The following is an 8159-nucleotide window of genomic DNA, read 5'->3' on the forward strand; positions in this document are numbered from 1 at the left end:
GCCCGTTAACGGCCTGTTCGCATATAGCCCATTTACAGCCCGCTAACCCAAGGCCCATTACGGCCTATCCGAATTAGGCCCAGTACCGTCATCTGGGCCATCCAATATGATTCCAGCCCATTTTCACTTCTGGCCCATGTATGGCCCATGACGTCTTTCGGCCCATATGAGGCCCTATGTAACTCTTGGCCTATTAACGGCCCGTGGTGAAACTGGCCCGTAATGAACGGTGTATCACTTTACACCCATTAATGGCCCGTGGTGAAACTGGCCCGTAATGAACAGTGAGGGAGTCCTAGATTAGGGGGTCTCCAGATAGCCAGACTATATCCTTTGGCCGGACTGTTGGACTATGAAGATACAAGATTGAAGACTTCGTCCCGTGTCCGAATGGGACTCTACTTGGCGTGGAAGGCAAGCTAGGCAATACGGATATGGATATCTCCTCCTTTGTAACCGACCTTGTGTAACCCTAGCCTCCTCTGGTGTCTATATAAACTAGAGGATTTTAGTCCATAGGACAACATACAATCATACCATAGGCTAGCTTCTAGGGTTTAACCTCTCTGATCTCGTGGTAGATCTACTCTTGTAATACTCATATCATCAAGAACAATCAAGCAGGACGTAGGGTTTTACCTCTATCAAGAGGGCCCGAACCTGGGTAAAACATCGTGTCCCCTGCCTCCTGTTACCGTCCGCCTTAGACGCACTGTTCGGGACCCCCTACCCGAGATCTGCCGGTTTTGACACTGACATTGGTGCTTTCATTGAGAGTTCCACTGTGTCATCACCATAAGGCTCGATGGCTCCTTCGATCATCGCTAGCGATGCAGTCCAGGGTGAGGCTTTCCTCCCTGGACAGATCTTCATATTCGGCGGCTTTGCACTGCGGGCCAATTCGCTTGGCCATCTGGAGCAGGTTGAGAGCTACGCCCCTGGCTATCAGGTCAGATTTGGAAATTTGAACTACACGGCCGATATCCGCGGAGACTTGATCTTCGACGGATTCGAGCCCATGCCGGACGTGCCGCGCAGTCGCGACGAGCATGACGTAACTCTGCCGTCGGACAATGTTTGGGAGATCGTGTCCGCAGCTACTCCGGCCTTTAATCCGGAGCAAGTCGCGCCATCCGAGAGCGGAGGGATGGACCCCACCATGGAGGCCACACTCTCAGTGGCGATGGAGCCGGATACTGACTTCACCCCTTACGAGAGCCATGTCGCCGAACCACTAGATTCATCCTTGGCCTCGGACTCTGAGCCGCTTGTATCCGTGCCCGTCGAGTCAGACTGGGTGCCGATCATGGAGTTCACCTCCGCGGATATCTTTCAGCACTCACCTTTTGGAGATGTGCTAAATTCATTAAGGTCTCTCTCCCTGTTAGGAGAACCTTGGCCGAACTATGTCCGGCTGGAATGGGATGCGGACGACGAAGAAATTCGCTGCCCAGCCACCACCCACTTAGTAGCCACTTTCGACGACTTAACCGACATGCTCGACTTCGGCTCCGAAGATTTCGATGGTATGGACGATGAAGCCGGAGACGAACAGGATCCACCGCCCTCAGGGCACTAGACCACCACCCCATCATATGATATATATATATATATATATATATATATATATGGTGGACACCCCCAAAGAAGCCAACGGTGAGGAGAAAGCGGAGGATGACCCCTCCAAGAAGCAACCCAAGCGCCGACGTTAGCGGCGCCACTATAAGTCCCGCCATAGTAAGAGCAGTGATACCGGCACATGTGATAATAACACTCCGGATAGCGCCGAAGACAACAACAATCCCCTCCAGCACGGAGAAGAGCTGGAGGACGAACAAGCTAGCCCTCCAGAGCAGGCAGCAGATGGAGAACCAGAGGAGGACAATTACATGCCTCTCTCCGAAGACGAGGCGAGCCTCGGCGACGACAAATTTATCGTGCCTGAGGACCCTGTCGAGCAAGAGCGCTTCAAGCGCCGGCTTATGGCCACGACAAATAGCATAAAGAAGAAACGACAACAGCTTCAAGCTGATCAAGACTTGCTAGCAGACAGATGGACCGAAGTCCTTGCGGCCCAGGAGCATGAATTCGAGCGCCCGTCCAAGAGTTACCCCAAATGCAGGTTGCTACCTCACCTCGAGGAGGAAGCATTGAAGCCTCATTCACCAGTGTATGATGCGGCTGACCGGCCACTACGTGGCCAAGCCAGAGAGGTGTTTCAGCCTAAAGTTCAGTCCGCACCCCGTCGGCACTCAGTCAAAGATACTAAGGCCTGGGGCAACACAGAGGACCTGCGAGACATCTTGGACAGCAAGGCAAAAATCGCAAGGTCAATATACGGGACACGAACACGTGTGCCCACACGGGACGATGATCGTCGTGTCGGATACACCAAGAGTAAATCCGGCCGAGCCGAATACAGCGGAGAAGACTCATACGAACTACGTCGGGATATAGCTCGGCACAGAGGCGCCGCACACCCCCTATGCTTCACTGATGAAGTTATGAATCATGAATTCCCGGAGGGTTTCAAACTCGTAAACATCGAATCATACGACGGCACAACAGATCCCGCTGTATGGATTGAGGATTTCCTCCTTCACATCCACATGGCCCGCGGTGACGATCTACATGCCATCAACCTCCCACTAAAACTCAAAGGACTACCTCGGCATTGGCTGAATAGCTTGCCAGCAGATTCCGTCGGCAGTTGGGAGGATTTGGAAGATGCATTTCTTGACAACTTCCAGGGCACTTATGTGCGGCCACCGGATGCTGATGACTTGAGCCACATAACATAGCAGCCAGGGGAATCGGCCAGACAATTCTAGACATGGTTCCTGACTAAGAAAAATCAAATTGTAGACTGTCCAGATGCAGAAGCCCTAGCGGCATTCAAGCATAACATCCGCGACGAGTGGCTCACCCGCCACCTCGGCCAGGAGAAGCAAAAATCTATGGCAGCCCTCACAACACTCATGACCCGCTTTTGAGCGGGCGAGGACAGCTGGCTGGCTCGCAGCAACAACACATCAATGAATCCGAAAACCTCGGATACCAAAGGCGTTAACAGTAGGCAGCGTCGTAATAGACCAAAGTGCCGCAATAACAGCGATAACACCGAAGATACGGCAGTCAACGCCGGATTCAAAGGCTCTAGATCCGGTCAGCGGAAAAAGCCATTCAAAAGAAATACACCGGCTCCGTCCATTCTGGATCGCATACTGGATCGCTCATGTCAAATCCACGTCACCCCTGAAAAGCCAGCCAATCACACCAACAGAGAATGCTAGGTGTTCAAGCAGGCCGACAAGTTAAATGTCGAAAACAAGGACAAGGGGCTGCATAGCGATGACGAGGAGGAGCCCCGGCCGCCGAACCCAGGGGGATAGAAGGGGTTTCCCCCACAAGTAAAGACAGTAAACATGATATACGCAACCCACATTCCCAAGAGGGAGCGGAAGCGTGCACTAAGAGACGTCTACGCGATGGAGCCCGTCGCCCCGAAGTTCAACCCATGGTCTGCTTGTCTGATCACCTTCGATCGCAGGGACCACCCCACTAGCATCCATCATGGCGGATCTGTCGCACTAGTACTAGACCCCATCATTGACGGATTTCATCTCACTCAAGTCCTTATGGATGGCGGCAGCAGCCTGAACCTACTTTATCAGGGTACAGTGCGAAAAATGGGTATCGATCCCCCAAGGATCAAACCCAGCAAAACCACCTTCAAAGGTGTCATCCCAGGTGTAGAGGCCCATTGCACAGGCTCAATCACACTGGAAGTGGTCTTCGGATCACCGAATAACTTCCGAAGCGAAGAGTTAATCTTCGACATCGTCCCGTTTCGCAGTGGCTATCATGCACTGCTCGGACAGACAACATTTGCAAAATTAAATGCAGTGCCACATTACGCATACCTCAAGCTCAAGATGCCAGGTCCTCACGGGGTCATAACAGTAAATGGAAACACAGAACGCTCGCTCCGTATGGAAGAGCACACTGCGGCCCTTGCAGCAGAGGCACAAAGCAGCCTGTTCAGACAGACCAACCATCCGGCGTTACAGCCCCCAGACACCTTCAAGCGAGTCTGGAATAATCTGCAACAGGATCGCCTGGCACGATCGGCGCTCGCCTAGCAATTCGGCCCCCGTCCTAGTCCCGGTGCAGCAACGAAATTTGTGCCGCGCGTACATAACTACGCATTGAAAATACCATGGACATAGGCGGGGGCACAATCAGGACACGCCCCGCGTTGTGGCTTAACCACACCAGGGGCTGTATACCTTTGACATTCCTTTTCTCTTTCAGGGCCTAACTCTTCGGGAGGCCTTTCCGGCAGTATGACTACCAGACACATTCCAGAAGCAACAACCGATGCGGCAAGAAGCTAAGATGAACACGGGAACCGCCAGGTGGTCTCTATTAATACGTGATATACCCGTTTTCACTCTTTATGCATAGCTTGCCTTGGATGGGACATTTCGAATTGTCCTACATTCAGCTCATTGTACTACTTGTACCAGTACGCTTCGACGTATTATTCACATAACAATGCATATTATTAATCTGTCATTGCATTATTTAAGTTTTTCTCTTTCTCTTATATGTCCATTTACGACATACCGCACCTGCACGCTCGGGTACGGTTAGTACGCCAGGGGCTCTGGTTTACCCCATAATACGGCGCAAGAAGTCCGAACACTTTCGACAGTGCGGCACCCCTAACTTATAGCATTATATGCATCAGCTCTGAATCATGTCTTGGGTCAAATGTTGGGTTGCCCGGCTCCCATGCTTTGGTACCTTACGTTCTGCTATATCGGCTAAGGTAGCGGTGGGAGAACTACTGCGATTGTGTCCCAGTTCTCCCGGACGAGCACCTCAGTAGAGAAAGCCAAAAACTGACTGTCATGATAAGGCGAGAGACTGGTCGCTGTTTGAGAGGTCTCAAGTCCTTAAAGACTTTTTCCGCTTCGGGCGAGGAGTCGGCCTTGTCTGGCTTAGGCGTGTATAGCACCCCAAATTCGGCCCTCCGAATACCAGGGGCTTCACCAAAAATTTAAAATCATAGACCTCTATGGCTAAGTGAGAGTGATAAAGCATTATAGTCCGATTGCCTAGTTCGTTGTGCTGAACACCTCCCTTGGAGGACCCAAAATTGGGGTAAAGAGTGTTTAGGTTTATCCCGAACACCCTGTTACTAGTTACATGGGGGCAGAAGCCGACGACTGGCCAACTCTCAGATTTTGTAAATGGCCGCACAAAAGGTAATATTTTAAATTAAGAAAGCGTCGCATGGCGCAAATGAACTCGTTTCATATTACAGGATCACATGAGCATGTTCATTCAAAAATTACATCCTTGGCACACTCATCTGCCACTAGGCGGGATCCCTCCAGGAGACCCTCATAATAATTCTCGGGGCGGCGATGCTCCTTGCCCTCCAGCGGCCCCTCCTTCACAAGCTTCATGGCGTCCAGCTTCGCCCAATGCACCTTCGCCCGGGCAAAATCCCTGCATGCACCTTCGATGCAGGCGGACCGCTTGATGACCTCAAGCCGTGGGCAGGCTTCCACCAGCCGTTGCACCAGACGGAAGTAGCTGCCGGACAGGGGCTCGCCAGGCCAGATCCGGACTATAAGGCCCTTCATGGCCTGTTCGGCCGCCCTGTGAAGTTCGACCAACTTCTTCAGCTGGTCGCTCAAGGCCACGGGGTGTTCGGTCCCAGTATACTGAGACCAGAACAACTTCTCCGCTGAGCTCCCCTCCTCAGGCCGGTAAAACTCTGCAGCATCCAGCACGCTGCGGGGAAGATCTACAAACGCTCTTGGAGAGCTCTGAACTCGGGTAAGAAAAAGGAAAGTCTCCTTCACATGCTTGCTTTGCATATTGAATGCCTTACCTGCTGCTATCTTCTTTGCCGCATCAATCTCCTGGAGGGCCTTGTGGGCTTCGACCTTGGCGCTCCGGACGCTTTCAAGCGCCTGCGCGAGCTCAGACTCCCGCGTCTTGGAGTCAAGCTCCAAGGACTCATGCTTCTTGGCAAGAGCCTCGAGCTCTTGCTGCACCTCGCCCACTCGGGCTTCTTATTTCTCCCGTTCAATACGTTCTTTGGCCGCTTTGTCTTCGGCCGCGGACAATGCCCTCCTCAGGGTCTCCACCTCGGTCGTGGCCCCTGACAAATCCATGATGATGCTATTACTTTACACCCGAACTTCTTTTTAACTACATAGACAGGGGTATTTCTTACCTTTGTTCTCTTCGAGCTGCCTCTTGGTAAGGCCGAGCTCGTCCTCGGACCGCTTCAGGTCCTGCTTCAGCGCAGCGACCTCCACAGTACATGCGGCAGCGGCCAGCAGGGAAGCTCTGTGACGGAGATGGCAATACCCATTATGAGAGCCATTGTGACGGAGGAGACCATCCACTTGCCTCCTGCTCTAGACATGCTTGGAGTGGTTCGATAAGGAGAACACGAGCTTGGGCACTGGAGCTCGAGTGTGCAGGAATGGGAAAGCGAGAAGGAAGAAGGCGTGTGTAATGCCCTCGATGCGGCTATATCTCCCACGTGTCGAAGCACGACTTAGAGGCATAACCGCATTGAAAGCAATATCGCAAGTGAGGTAATCTTCACACAACCCATGTAATACATAAGGGAAAGAGGTACATAGTTGGCTTACAAACGCCACTTCACACAATTACATGAATAAAGCAATACATCATCCAGATACAATCAAGGTCCGACCACGGAACCAGAATAAAGAAGACTACCCCAAATGCTACACAGATCCCCGATCGACCCCAACTGGGCTCCACTACTGATCAACTAGAACGAAACAACACAAAGGACGAGATCTTCATCGATCTCCTCCTGAGCTTGGTTGCGTCGCCTGCTCGGCAACATCGGCACCTGCAAACTGGTTTTGGAAGTATCTGTGAGCCACGGGGACTCAGCAATCTCGCACCCTCGCGATCAAGACTATTTAAGCTTATGGGTAAGGTAAAGGTATGAGGTGGAGCTGCAGCAAGCGACTAGCATATATGGTGGCTAACATACGCAAATGAGAGCGAGAAGAGAAGGCAAAGCATGGTCGATAATAGTATGATCAAGAAGTGATCCTAGAACAACCTACGTCAAGCATTACTCCAACACCGTGTTCACTTCCCGGACTCCACCGGAAAGAGACCATCATGGTTACACACGCGGTTGATGCATTTTAATTAAGGTCAACTTCAGGTTTTCTACAACCGGAAGTTAACAAATTCCCATATGCCCATAACCGCGGGCACGGCTTTCGAAAGTTCGAATCCCTGCAGGGGAGTCCCAACTTAGCCCATGACAAGCTCTCACGGTCAACGAAGGAATATACCTCCTCCCGAGACATTTCGATCAGACTCGGTATCCCGGTTCTTCAAGACACTTCGACAAGTTAAAACCAATCCAGCAACACCGCCCGAATGTGCCGACAAATCCCGATAGGAGCTGCACATATCTCGTTCTCAGGGCACACTCAGATTGTCTTAGGTACGGGTAGGCCAGCCCAGAGTTGCCTCGGGTGGCCACCGGCAGCTGACAGGTTGGACCAACACTCAGAGGAGCACTGGCCCGGGGGGGGGGGGGGTAAAATAATGATGACCCTCAGGAGCGCGACTCCCAAGGGAAAAGAAAAGGCTAGGTGGCAAATGGTAAAACCAAGGTTGGGCATTGCTGGAAAAGCTTTAATCAAGGCGAACTATCAAGGGGTTCCCATTATAACCTAACCGCGTAAGGAACGCAAAATCCAGGAACATAACACCGATATGACGGAAGCTAGGGCGGCAAGAGTGGAACAAAACACTAGGCATAAGGCCGAGCCTTCCACCCTTTACCAAGTATATAGATGCATTAATTAAATAAGATATATTGTGATATCCCAAGAAGTAAACATGTTCCAACAAGGAACAACATCTCCATGTTCCAACAAGGAACAAACTTCAATCTTCACCTGCAACTAACAACGCTAGAAGAGGGGCTGAGGGAAACGGTAACATAGCCAATCAACGGTTTGCTAGGACAAGGTGGGTTAGAGGCTTGGTTCAACAATATGGGTGGCATGATGAGAAAGTGGTAGGTATCGCAGCATAGGCATAGCAAAAGAGCGAGCAACTAATCAAGC

Source organism: Triticum urartu, chromosome 4A (genome assembly GCF_056163025.1).
Source record: "Triticum urartu cultivar PI428250 chromosome 4A, HENAU_Tu73, whole genome shotgun sequence".
Lineage (NCBI taxonomy): Eukaryota > Viridiplantae > Streptophyta > Magnoliopsida > Poales > Poaceae > Triticum > Triticum urartu.